The following is a 14,702-nucleotide window of genomic DNA, read 5'->3' as shown; positions in this document are numbered from 1 at the left end:
CGCAGCGATCCTTTGACTACGAGAAATTAAAAAACTTCCAGATCAAAGTTGAAGTCATGGACTCTGGATCGCCACCACTCGCAAGTAATGTTTCAGTGGATGTTGTTATCCTTGATCAGAATGACAATGTCCCAGTCATTGTACAGCCATTAGTCGAGTTCGGATCAACAACAGTAGAGACAATATCCAGGTTTGCAGAACCCGGCTATTTAGTTACCAAGGTATCCGCCACTGATGCTGATGCGGGTCAGAACGCTCGCCTTTCTTATTCCATTTTTCAGGCTACCCATCATAATCTATTTACCATTTCACCAGACACTGGGGAGATTTGGACAATCCGACGCATTGTGAGTAAAGATGCTTCTAAGCAAATGTTGGTGATTCTGGTAAAAGACAATGGAAAACCATCTCTTTCTGCTACAGTGACCATTAGCTTATCTGTGGTTGGTGGTGACACTGGAACATTCTCCAGCATCAGTGGTTCGTCTGAGGACCCCCGGTTCAGTCATAATCTTAGCCTTTCCTTGGTCATCGCGTTAGGAGTAATTTCAATAATTTTTCTCGTGATTTTAATTATTCTCGCTGTGAAAGTTCATAAAAGCAGAAATGCTTTGGGTGGTCAGCACTGTTCCCTGGGGTCATGTTGTTGTCTTGAAACCAGACATTCCCTGAATGGAATTCAAAAGGCTAGTAGAAACCTTCAGATACCCCCGAATTATGTTGAAGTATTCGGGGGTGATCCCCTTTCTCAGCGTTTCCGTTATGAGTCGTGTTCAACATTGCAGTCAACAAAGAGAAACTTCATAACCTCCAACACGTGCAAGTCATATGCTGACAAAAACTATGTTCGGAATGATTCTCTTGAGAAAGACAACACGAGAATGGTTAGTTCTGAATGTAACAGCAACTCTGTAAACAATAAGGTAAGGATCTTTTAAAAAGGTAAGATATTCACAAATTTGAATCGGTCATAAATTTCGCAAAGTTTGGGTCATGGGGAGACGCTGAATAGGCTCGGGCTTTTTGACTGGAGAGTTGGAGGCTGAGGGCTGACCTTATGCATGTTTATAAAATTATGAGGTGCATTGATAGGGTTAATACATAGACTGTGGGTGCCCAAAACTAGAGGGCATTGATTTCAGATGAGAGGGGAAAGTTTTTAAACGTAATTCTATCACGCAGACATTGGTGCATGTATGGAACAAGCAGCTGGATGAAGTGGTAGGTATGTAGAATTAGAGCATTTAGAAGTCGTCTGGTTGGATATTTAATAGGAAGGGTTCAGAGGAATATGGGTCAAAGGCTGGCAAATGTTATTAACTCAGATTGAGATGTTTGGCCAATGTTGCCGAGTTGGACTGAAGGATTGACTTCCGTGCTGTACGACTCTGACTCGCTGTGAACGAATTAGGAAATATTCTGTGTTGAACAAAAGGGAAGCAATGGCTTTGATGCATTTCACATTTTTCTCCTCGTCAACAGTAATGATCTGTGCTGGTATTTTTTGAATTTGTTTACCATACTTTCTGATTATATGCAAGTTTTGCGCTGTCAAACGGAGTGTAAATTTTCTTTTGGAAGTCGTTGTTGCTTGTTAACAGATTCTAAAACCGGTATTTACATGAATCAATGAGAATTGTTGACTTTGTCCAAGGGTAAACATTTAAGAGCGACTACTTTGTGAACAATTTTGTGCCAATACATGGCAGCGAAAGTACAGAACAATTTCTTGGTCAATGGAACAGTCATTCTTGAGGAAGGGCTTATGCCCGAAACGTCAATTCTCCTGTTCCTTGGATGCTGCCTGACCTGCTGCGCTTTTCCAGCAACACATTTTCAACAGTCATTCTTTGTAAGACATGTGAACATATTGGTTTATTCCTCATTGCCATGTTCTCAGCTGGTCGTTTTTGTTAACTAATATGCGCACGTTTCAGTGTGTCAGTTTTTAAAAAAATTTAAGTTGGCGAGGTAGTAATGTATGATACTGCTTCATTTTGTCGAAAAACTGGCTACAGATCAATACTAAAAGTTATTTATTTAAATATTATTTTTGGATCATTTTAATGTGCATAAATTATGGGGTTAACATTTCTTCAAAATATTTAAGCACCATAGATTGAATGCTCTATTTATATGTTCCAACTGGTAAAAGAAATCTCTCTGCTTGGGAGTTGCAAGTTATGGTATGTAAAATCCCAGAGAAATCTTTGTGGGCTGTTCTATTTAGAGAGGGACGACTGCTGGTGACTTAATCTCAGGAACACCATTCATCGAGTGAGAGGCAACGTTATGAAGATGTTATCGACTTCGTTTGCATGGATGAATTGAACTTGTGCTGTCAGCATCATTTCGCTTTAGAAGCCGTCCAGCTAACTGAGCGAAATAACTCCTTTGCACTTTCACTGCAGTTGAACTCCTGTCAATCCCTTAGAACATATTATGCTGTCAAGGTAAAGATGTGTTTCTCCAATATCTGGGTCTTGACATCAAAAGGGAGGGGGGAAATTTCAACCAATTATTCATTGATAATTAAACTTCTGTATTCATGCAAAAACAGCAGCGTCAGAAAACAATATGCTAAACTTCGCCAAACATTTGAAATTTGATCAGCGCATGCAAACGTTGCACTACAAATTTGTGCACAAAGATGTATGTATAAATTAGAAAAAAACCATTTGTACATTTGGTGAAATACCAGAAGATAAGCAGAAATATTAGCTTATTCTCTTTAACATATTTCTGACTTATTTAGGTACAGAACATAGAATTGAATTAATCAATTTCTATGTTCCATAAGCAATCCAGGTAAAAATCAAATGGGCAAATATTGTTCAGTCATTGATTGGATCATCGAAATAACGATCTGGAAATGGGGACATAGTAATGCAGCGTTTGCAAAGTAGGCTATGGCAGAATATATAATAGAATTCTTCTGATAGTTACCTAATTGATTAAATCAATTGACATCCTTAACGAAGCTATTTAATGGATATTTTTAAAAAGAGCTGAGGTGAGGCTGAATCCAGGTTTTAAGACTCAAAGAATTGATAGCAACTAAGTTTTTCTGGAGGAAATGAGAATTGAATTTGTTGCAGAGCACTTTGTGATTTTTCGAAAACACAAGAAAATCTGCTCAACTTCGGGGCAAGTAATTTTACCACTCTTCCCCCTCCCCCCCAAAACAATTAAATAGATGCAAATGTGGTATGTGGCATTTCAGCTAGGAACTAACTATCTGGATTAAGCCTACATGACTGAATCTCCTACTCTGCTGTTTGGGAAAGGGCCCTCTGGCATATTATTTTCGTTATGCACCAGACCAGAACCTCTCAAAATATTTTATGAAGGTAGTCTAGACCCTAACTGTTTCTTATTTTAAAGGTAAATGTGGAGTGTGTGTTCCCAATATGATGCGACTGTTCAAACTACTCGACTTTAAGCAAAACAGAATTTATTTAAAAGCTGTAGTTAATATATAATAACAAGAAAGAGAAATTTAGTAACAATAAACACACCCCTTGGCTAAAAAGTTAATTCAGTCACAGATTCCTACATGCAGTTCTCTATTCTAGGAGGAAACAACATCAAGCGAGATTTCAGAGAAAGTAGCAGCTAGGAATCATTCACTAAAGCTCCAACTCTTCTGCGACCCCAAAACGCTTCTAACTGCTAAAGTTAGAAAGAAGTTAGAAAGCCTGATCTGTGAGAGCTGGCCACTCCACTTCTGCTTTTACATTTAAAAAGACTTAAAAGGACTCCCAAGTTATTTACCTGAGCCTATTTCTGTAACCAGTTTGTAAACTCTGCCTTAACATACTCTCTTCAAACAAAAATGGACAAAATAACGTTTTTAAAATGATAGCATCGTCACATTTGTATGCTAAGAACTTCTCAAAGGATACAAACAACAGGCGAAGGCCTTGATGCTATGTCGGGGAACTGTGATGTTTTGGTTAAAAGTATTGATGTGAATGATAACCCACCTGAAGTGAAGCTGACGTCTTTATCGAGTACAATTTCGGAAGATGCTCCAGTTGGGACTGTTGCCGCTTTGTTCAGTGCAGCAGACGAGGATTTGGGGAGAAACGCGCAAATACAATGTCAAATATCAGATAAACTACTCTTCAGACTAGATTCTTCATTGAAGAATTATTATGAAATAGATTAGATTAGATTACATTATATTACAGTGTGGAAACAGGCCCTTCAGCCCAACAAGTCCACACTGACCTGCCGAAGCGCAACCCACCCATACCCCTACATTTACCCCTTACCTAACATTACGGGCAATTTAGCATGGCCATTTCACCTGATCTGCACATCTTTGGACTGTGGGAGGAAACCTGAGCACCCGGAGGAAACCCACGCAGACACGGGGAGAACGTGCAAACTCCACACAGTCAGTCGCCTGAGGCGGGAATTGAACCCAGGTCTCTGGCACTGTGAGGCAACAGTGCTAACCACTGTGCCACCGTGTCGCCCCCATACTTGTTCAACATTCACTGGTTCGTGAAACTACCGCTGAGTATGTAGTTACAATTACATGCATGGATGCAGGAAGTCCACTTCTTATATCTGAGAAAGCCATTCGCATCCAAGTTTTAGATATAAATGACAACGCGCCACAGTTTACGCAGTCTTTATACTCTGCAAATATAATGGAGAACAACGTTATTGGATCTTCCATATTTTCCATTGCTGCCGTTGATCTGGATATTGGAATGAACGCTCGACTGAAATACCTTATCCAGGCGACTCGGTTCACAACGCCTCGGTATACAATTACGTCTCTATTAACCAAGAGACTAGCGTCATATTCGCTCGGCGATCTTTTGACTACGAGGAATTGAAAAACTTATAGATTCAAGCTCAGGTTATGTACTCTGGGACACCACCACTCGCATGTAATGTTTCAGTGGATGTTCTTATCCTTGATCAGAATGAAAATGTTCCAGTCATTGTGCAACCATTAGCCGGGTTTGAGTCAACAGCAATGGAGACAACATCCAGGTTTGCAGAACTAGGCTACTTAGTTGCCAAGGTATCCGCCATTGATGCTGACATTGGTCAGAACGTTCGGCTCTCTTTTTCCATTCTTCAGGCTACGCAACATGGCCTTTTTACTATTTCGCCAAACAGTGGGGAAATTTGGCCTATCCATCGCTTTGTGAATCAAGATGCTACTAAGTAAAGGTTGGCGATTCTGGTACAAAGTAATGGTACACTAGCACTTTCTGCCACAGTGACTATTACCTTATCTGTGGATGGTGGCGAGACTGAAACATTCTCCAGTATCAGTGTCTGGTCTGATGATCCAGGGTCCACGGGTGATCTGAGCCTTTCATTGATTGTCTCATTCGGAGCTATTTTTTGCATGTTATTTGTGATTTTAATTATCCTCGCTGTGAAGGTTCATAAAGACAGAAATGTATTGGGTGGTCAGCACTGTTATCTGGGATTTTACTGTTGCTTTGAAACCAAACATTCTTTAAATGGAATTCACAAAGTTAGTAGAAACTTTCAGATACCCCCAAATTATGTTGAGGTATTCGGGCGAGATCCACTTTCTCAGAGTTTTCACTATGATTCATGTTCAACGTGACATTCAACAAGAAGAGACTACAAAATTCCCAATACATGCAGGTCATAAATGGACAAGCATTTTGTCCAGAATGAGTCTCCCAGGAAAGAAAGCACGAAAGTGATTAATTCTGAATATAATAGCAACTCTGAGTAACGAGGTGAGAATGTTCTAAAAAGATGATGTTTTTGCATGTTTCATTTGGATATCTCATTGTGTGTGTGTTGAAGTTAATATTGTGGAAGTAAGAGCTTAAGTGCACCATTTGCACTTCTCATTTCGGTTTCTCTTTCTTGCCAACAGTAATGTCCTACATGGTAACTTATAGGGTGTACTTACGTTACTCTTAGGTTATATAAAACATTTACGTTGTTACCTTGAGTTTGAATTGTTCTGTGGAAGTCTTCCTGCTGGCAGTTTATTAAACCATTGGCATTAACTTTGATCAATTATATTTGTTGACATTTCCATTGATAATCATTTAAGTACAAGTTCTGTATGCTCTATAGACGTATAACTATTAAAGTTCACACTTTATTGAAAATTGGGATAACTGTTCTACAAAGGTCCTGTGTGCGATCTGTCTTGTTGCCAGTTGCCACGTCCTCAGGTGGTTGTTATGATTAACTAATATCAGTGTTCTTGTGAGTCTGAACTCTTTCTGAATTGATGAAGTACTTCTGTATTCTACAGCTTCACTTTTTCTGGCGAGTATATACTTTAGGACAATTCAATATAATTTTAAACAATTATTTTAACGCTTCTTGTGAAATTATATTTTAGGCCTCATAAATAAATTATAGGCCTCATATTTCTTCAAACTGGCTTTTAAATACCATAGAATAAATGAACTTCCTTCAACTAGTGAAAGCAATCTCCCTGTTTTGGAGATACTTGCAACGAAACCAGCTGATGTCACTGCAGTCTATCTCCAATCAATCTATTTGAATCAATTGAGCACTGGAGTTGTAAACTTAATCCTTGTTTTTTTCTGGCCATGAAAGGCAAAAAGGGAACGGAGAATTGCATCAAATTATGCTGAGCAAAAATGTAAACCTGCGTTAGAATAGAAAAGGAATGTTTCAAAGCAATATGCCAACTTTTTCCTGTATGTTAGAAATTTGGCCAGCCCATACTAATATATATATATATATACTGCGCTGGAAATTTAGATAAGTAAGAATAGCCTACCAATTAGAACAGGACATTGTAATTTTGGTCTTTCAACAGAATGTAAGCATAATGAAAATTGATGTAATCTTGCTAACATGATTCAAACTTCCATATGTACAGAACGTAAACTCAAATAAAACAGTTCCCACAGTCAATAAAGAGGTGATTATTTTCCAGCCCAGTTACCATCCAAATTGACCAAATATTGCTCAATCATTGTCTAGATCATTTAAGTAATACCTAGAAGTACAAAATTAGCCTTGTGGCATTTTGAAAGGCGTGTTTATTCATAATATATAACATAATTCATCAGACTGTTGTCCAAGCGAGACGAAATCGATAGATATGATATTGAAGTTGTAAAAGGTAACTCGTTAGACCTCACCTATAGTAGTGTATTGTTGTGAGTTACACATTAAAGAAAATATGCAAATGAATTGAAAAGAGTGCAAAAGCGATTTACTAGAATGTTTCCAACATGAGACACTCCACTTATCAGAACAGGTAGGAAAAGTTGGGATTATTCTTCCTGGAGACAAGAAGATTTACAGGAAATCTGATCGAGTTAACTGTCACACAACACAACTAGCTATTGGAGCGATGTTTCTTCATCTGCAGCTCCACCACATCAGGATACATTGACATTTACAAAATTGCAAGTGGGCTGGGCAGAGCAGCTAGGGTGAAGCCATTTATCATGCAAAGGAAATAAGAACAAAACAGTATAGGTTTCAAGTGATGTGCAAATGAAGCAAATGTGACGTCAGACACAAGCATTCACACAGCCACATTTAGGGTATGGAATGCACTCCTTGAAAATGTGGTGGAGGCAATTCCAATTGACGCATTCAAGAGGGCATTGGATTCTTTTTTCGATAGCATGTTGTGTAGGTATATTGGAAAAAGGCAGGAGATTCATACTAGATTATAGAACTGGACCAGGTAATACAGATAGTGAAGGCACGATGGGCTAACGTTTCTCCTTCTGCATTGTAATAATTCTGTGATTCTTTGAAATCGTTATAGAAACTATTCATAGACATTCCAATACACTACAGATGAAACAAGTTTTGGATTTTAAGATTGGAAGAATTAATGGAAGTTTACCTATAGCGTATGAGAATTGGATTTGTTGCATAAAACTCTGCTAAATTTGCCAATACACAAGAGAATTTGATCGATTTAGGAACTGTTAATCTAAGAAATTCTGATATCAAAAACTTACAGGTATGGAAGTGACATAATTTCCTTTGTGAAAATGCAACCCAATTTGCAGTACATATCTCAACCTCCTACTCTGTTGCCAGTGAAAGGATCTTGTGCTGCCATCAGAGAGTTATATGCTCAGATCTCACAAGACGTTTACACTTCACGACAGTGTTTGAAGAGCAAAGAGAATACTTCCTAGTCATTTCCTAGAATGCAACAGATCGACTTCAGGGAGCCTGTCTTGAATCTCTATTTTTCAAAAGGTTTCTTAATTATATGATCATACTGTGGTTCTGTAAGTACATTTCTCAGTGAGTCAGAATTGTAAGGACAGTCAGTGAGATGGAAGTAAATTCCTTATTTTCAGGACGACACTTTATAATGAGAAAAGTTGTTTAAAGATATTGAGTTATACAGCATGGAAAAAGGCCCTTCAATCGAACTCATGTACCCCAACCAGGTTTCTTAAACTGAACTACGTTTGGCCAATATCCCTCTAAATCTTCCCTATCCATGTACCTGAAAAGACTAAAAAGTACCTAATTTGGAAAATAAATCAGTTATTGCATGCATAATAAGTTATAAGAACTTAGTAAACTGAGAATGATCTTAAATCAAACAATTAAGCAGAAGCATAGAAACATAGAAACTAAGGCCAGACCTCGGCCATTTAAACGTCCAAACCTGTTTCACGATCCAATATTTTCATGGTTAATCCCCTATCCCATGACATATTGATCCTTTCGCCCCAATCTCCTTGATGGCTTTATAATTTAAATATTCATTTTTCTCTTTCCTAAATGTAGTCAGTGAGTTGGCATCCACAGACCTTTATGGTGGAGAATTTTACAGACTCACGACCACTTGAGTGAAGAAATATTTCCTTATCTCAGTCTTAAATAGCCTAATCCGTATCCTAAGACTGTGACCCTTGGTTCCAGACAGCTCAACTATGGAAAACATCTTTCCTGTATCCAGTCTGTCCAGCATGTTCGAGTTTTATATGTTTCAGTCAAATCTCCTCGCATCCTTATAAGCTGGCATGATTACAGAGCTAGTCAATCCAATTTTCATAGGCAGTCCTGTCATTCACAGTGTTAGTCTAGTGAAGCCTCTTCCACAATCTCTCTATGAAAAGTACATTGTTTGTTAGAAAAAGAGTGCAAACCTGCACACAATACTCATAATTTCACCAAACCTTATAGTAGCAAAACATCCCAAATTGTGAAAATATATCTTCTTAAAAGGATGGACACTATATCCCCTGCCTGACTACTTTCATTGGCAGATGTACAACGACACCAACTTCTCTTGTCTATCGACATCTGGATGCCTTCTTCTGTTCTTCTCATGATTCACAATCCCACCCAGTATTATGTCGTCAACAAACTTGGAAATGTCACATAATAATTGGTTACCTCTTCCAGGTAATTTATATATACCACAAATATCAGGAACCCAAACAACGATCCTTGCAGTACCCCAGTATTCACTATCTGCCACTGAGAAATAAACATCCCTTTATTCAGAACCTATCAACCAATTCTCCATCCATGACAAATTGTTAACCTGTATACATGCAATTTCATTTTTCCCACTGAACTCATTTGTGGGAAATTATCAGGGTGAATACCCAAAACCAAATTAGTTAGCGAACAAAAAAAAATGCACTCCGGTGCAGTTGGAAATGAAACAATTCGAATCCTGACAAATTAATGTGCTGGCATAATTCAAACTCATTGCATGAGCAATTCTGGAATATTAAGCTTTGTACTGGTTAAAAATACTTTTCGTGGTTAGAAATTAAACGTTGTTCCTGATCTTTTGAGACCAGTGTAACTGTATGTGTTCGAATACCTGATGGAATTACACATATGATTCAACTTAGAAAATAGGGGTTCACGTATGTGTGCCTTCAAAATTCTGAAAGCTACAGATGATATTGTTAATAACACACCACTTAACGCGGACCAGTGTGTAAGACTCGGGGAGAAATAACTGGGTCAGTATCATGCATGGTTCGAAATTTGATTTTTTTTTTATCCACAGGTTAATATATGTATTGCACAGAGAACAGAGTATTGGAGGTGAAACTGAGTCTGAAGTCTGAAAATGGAAATCAAAATACAGGGATACTTATTCTCTCATTACAGAAGAGAACAATGAAATAGACTTGCGTGCCTGCCGTGAGAAATACCTAAAATGGAAAAAGCATACAATGACAGAAGAACCGTAACTGAATTAGAAATTAAATAATGCTTACACACAAATGAGGCATAACGCTCAAGTAATTTTATTATTTTTTTTTCTCCTGCCATTTGTAATGTGTTATCATTTGGTTCTATTTATAAACTTGGAAACGGGGAGAAACAATGCATTGACAAACATCTTAATTTTTTTTATTGTGCAACAAAAAATCTGGCTTTGGCACTCCTTCTGCGAGCCTAGCTTTAAGAAATCTACGGTAATTTGATTGGTCGATAATTAAACATGCTGCTATTCACCAACCAGAAGCTGAACTGTCGTTGGGGATCCGGACAGCCCCTTCACTACCCAGACACCATCACGTCCGATCAGACACAGTGTTAAATTGGATAGTAAGCAGCCCGGTCGGAATTGTTCACGAATCGAAAGGACATTTTCGAGAAACTAGAAGACTTAAATCATAAAGTCCGAGCGATTCTTGAAGCATTCAGGTATATACTACGTCGCAGTTGCGTTCGATACAAGAAAATGATATAATGATGAAGAGAATAATTAATGCTGTGGCTACATACTGAAATAAGGGGAATGTTTGACTTTGGAAATGAGATATAAAATATATTGGCTTCTAAAATGCCAATTCTTGTACTGCATATTTTCTTCTTGGAATCTAGTGTTTGGACAGATTCGTTATTTGATTCCTGAAGAACTGCAACTCGGCGCCTTTGTTGGGAATATCGCTGAGGATCTCAGCTTGGATATAAAGCAGCTCTCGGCTCGCAATTTGCGGATAGTAGCCGGGCCTAAGAAACAATATGTGGATATAAATTTGGACACTGGCATTTTAATTGTGACGAAAACAATTGACAGAGAAGAGATTTGCGGACAGAGCCTCAGTTGTGCGCTAAGCTTGGACGTTTTCCTTGAAAATCCTTTAAAGCTGTACCAGGTTACAGTGGAGATTCTCGATGTAAATGACAATGTTCCTAGCTTCCCAAATGCACAATTTCGCCTTGAAATCTCAGAGCTTTCTATTCCAGGAACGCGCTTTCCACTCGAGCCCGCGCACGATCTGGACGTTGGAACTAACTCTGTGCAAATCTACGAGCTCCTTCCGAGCAATTATTTTAATCTCGATGTGCAAATGCGCAGTGGCAATGTAAAATCGCCAGTATTGGTGCTGCAGACATCTTTGGATAGAGAAACAGAAAGTAGACACATGTTGACGCTGGTAGCGAAGGATGGTGGTGTCCCTGTCAGGTCGGGCACGGCTCAGATCACGATAATCATAAACGATGCAAACGACAATGCTCCTGTCTTCCCGCAGTCAGTTTACAGAGTCAGTCTGTTGGAGAGTGCAGCCGCAGGAACGCAGGTAATTATATTAAATGCTACTGACTTGGACGATGGTGCCAACGGAGAGATAAACTATTCGTTTGGTAGCCACACTTCAAGTAGAGTTCGGGAACTGTTTGGCGTGAATTCTAAAACGGGTGAAATCAGAGTGAAACGGAAGTTGGACTACGAAGAAAATAGTGTCTTGGAGTTAAATATTCAAGCAACGGACGGAGGTTCAGACGCGATGTCAGGGCACTGTGATGTTTTGGTAAATATTATTGATGTGAATGATAACCCACCTGTAGTGAAGTTGACGTCTTTGTCGAGTACAATTTCGGAAGATGCTCCAATCGGGACTGTAGTCTCTCTGATCACTGCAATAGATGAAGATTCGGGCAGTAATGGCCTGGTAGAATGTCACATTTCAAATAAGCTACCATTTAAACTGGATTCCTCTTTAAAGAATTATTATGGAATAATTGTGCATCACCAACTGGATCGTGAAAATACCTCCAAGTATGACGTTACGATAACATGCACGGATGCAGGACATCCTCCGCTTACATCCGAGAAAACCATTCGGGTAGAGATTTCCGATATAAATGACAATGCGCCCCAATTCAGGCAATCTTTATTTACAACAAACGTAATGGAGAATAATGATATAGGCGCTTCTATATTTTCCATTACAGCCTTTGATGCCGATATTGGAGTGAACGCTCGACTGAAATACTCTCTCCTGGAGACTCAAATTCAAAACTCCTCTGTATTCAATTACATCACTATTAACTCGGACACTGGTATCATAGTCGCGCAGAGATCTTTCGACTACGAAGAATTGAAACACTTTCAGATTCAAGCACAGGTTATGGACTTTGGGACCCCATCACTGGCAACTAGTATTTCAGTGGATGTTATTATCGTCGATCAGAATGACAATGCTCCAGTTATTGTGCACCCATTAGTCGAATTTGGATCAACAGCAGTGGAGACAATTTTCAGGTTTGCGGAACCAGGGTATTTGGTGGCCAAGGTATCCGCCATTGACGCTGACGCCGGTCAGAACGCTCGCCTTTCTTATTCGATTTTACAAGCTACCCAGCATAATCTTTTTACTATTTCTTCAAGCTCTGGGGAGATTTGGACAATCCGTCGTATCATTTCTCGAGATAACTCAAAGCAAAGGTTGGTGATTCTGGTAAAGGATAATGGAACACCACCTCTTTCTGCCTCCGTCACTATTATCTTATCTGTGATTGGTGGTGACGCTGAAACATTGTCCAATGTCATTGGTTCATCTACAGTCCCCGGGTTCAGTCCTGATCTGAGCCTTTCCTTAGTCATGGCATTAGGAACCATTTCTAGCATTTTTCTCGTCATTTTGATTATTCTCGCTGTGAAGGTTCATAAAAGCAGGAATTCATTGAGCGTTCAGCACTGTTCTCTGAGAGTTTGTTGTTGCCTTGAAACCAGACATTCCCTGAATGGAATTCAAAAGGCTAGTAGAAACCTTCAGATACCCCCAAATTACGTTGAGGTATTTGGTGGTGACCCACTTTCTCAGAGCTTCCGCTATGAGTCATGTTCAACGTTGCAGTCAACAAGGGGAGGCTTCATAAGCTCCAACAGATACAGGTCATCCTCGGACAAAACGTCTGCCCAGAAAGATTATCTTGGGAAAGAGGATCCAGAGTTTCTGCATACTGATAAGGTTAACAACCCTATGAACAATGAGGTGAGCTACTTCAAAAATGAGAATACAATCATCACAGATTTTCTTTCTTTAGAATTCTTTTAAGCAATTTCAGCATCAGTGCTTCTCCAGCAATTTAGTACCGCCCCAGTTGTCCTAGAAAATGTTATTTCTTGGTGCCTTCCTCAACTGATATCTTCCATTTGGCGTTTGTCCATCCACCCTGTGTTTAGGAAGGAAGGGAACCCCACGATTTCACTCCACGACAGTGTTGGAACCATATTATACTTACAGGTCAGGACAGTCTATGCCATGTCAAATTGCTTTCCTTGCATTTACTATTCTTGCCCTCCTCATTATTACTTCTCTTGCATTTGCAAAGAATATAACTTGGTTAGTTGCTGCATTGCACCTTATAGATGGTTCACACTGCTTACAAACTCATTGATGGTGGAAGAAGTCCATATTGAAGATAATATGGAAAGTGCCAGTAAAATGGGTTGCTTGGTTCTTGTTGGTGTAAAATATCCTCAGTGTTGTTGGAAATGCATACCTCCAGGCAAATGGATCTCATTCCACCACACATCTAATTGGTGCTTCAACACCTCTGGACGGTTCTGGGGAGCCAGGAGTGAGATCCTTGGCCAGAATTACTGAGTTCTGACTTTCTCGTCTAGTCACTATACTTGCCGAGGTTTGTTTGTCAATTATCTCAGTTAGCAGGATGGCAGGTGTGTCATGCAAAATAACACCAACAGGTGTTCTGTTCCTGCATTTCTTGAGGTTGTTATGAAGGATTCTCCTTCCTGACCTCTCCCTCACTTGATGTGGTAATTCTTAGGTTTAACTACCACCATCCATCCCTCCATAATGAGAGAGCAGCCCTCAGGATCAGTAAGAATATAACAACTTTATATTTTACCATTTCATTTTCTGATCGTTTGGTAAACATCGACAGGTTGATGTTTGGATGTATGAAAACGTTAGGAAATGCAACCTTGTAAATGTGAGAATATGAGCGTTTATTTAATATATAGTTTTCTGCATAATAACAATTGCTTCTCAAAATTTCTGATTTACTGCAGTTAGGTTTAGATTACTTACAGTGTGGAAACAGACCCTTCGGCCCAACAAGTCCACACCACCCCGCCAAAGCGCAACCCACCCATACCCCTACATTTACACCTTACCTAACACTACGGGCAATTCACCTGACCTGCACATCTTTGGACTGTGGGAGGAAACCGGAGCACCCGGAGGAAACCCACGCAGACACGGGGAGAATGTGCAAACTCCACACAGTCAGTCGCCTGAGGCGGGAATTGAACCTGGGTCTCTGTCGCTGTGAGGCAGCAGTGCTAACCACTGTGCCACCGTGCCACCCAGGTTGTATCTCCACAAATAGGTTTATTTTTCTAATTCAATAATGGGACATGGGCTTCCCACGCTGGTCAGCATTCATTGCCTATCCCTAGTTGGCACAAGAAGGTGGTGGTGAGTTGC

At 39.5% G+C, this 14,702-nt stretch overlaps 1 pseudogene; it reads left to right on the top strand.

The window, feature by feature from the left end:
- The first annotated feature begins 3,931 nt into the window (after positions 1-3,931).
- LOC122556962 (protocadherin gamma-A5 pseudogene) lies at positions 3,932-5,617 on the top strand (annotated as a pseudogene).
- The last annotated feature ends 9,085 nt before the right edge of the window (positions 5,618-14,702 follow it).

The sequence above is a fragment of the Chiloscyllium plagiosum genome, unplaced genomic scaffold, assembly GCF_037043375.1.
Source record: "Chiloscyllium plagiosum isolate Xiang-an unplaced genomic scaffold, Cpla_swu_hap1 HiC_scaffold_16, whole genome shotgun sequence".
Classification (NCBI taxonomy): domain Eukaryota; kingdom Metazoa; phylum Chordata; class Chondrichthyes; order Orectolobiformes; family Hemiscylliidae; genus Chiloscyllium; species Chiloscyllium plagiosum.
The sequence above is the reverse complement of the archived record's forward strand: the minus strand, read 5'-3'. Positions and strand labels throughout refer to the sequence as shown.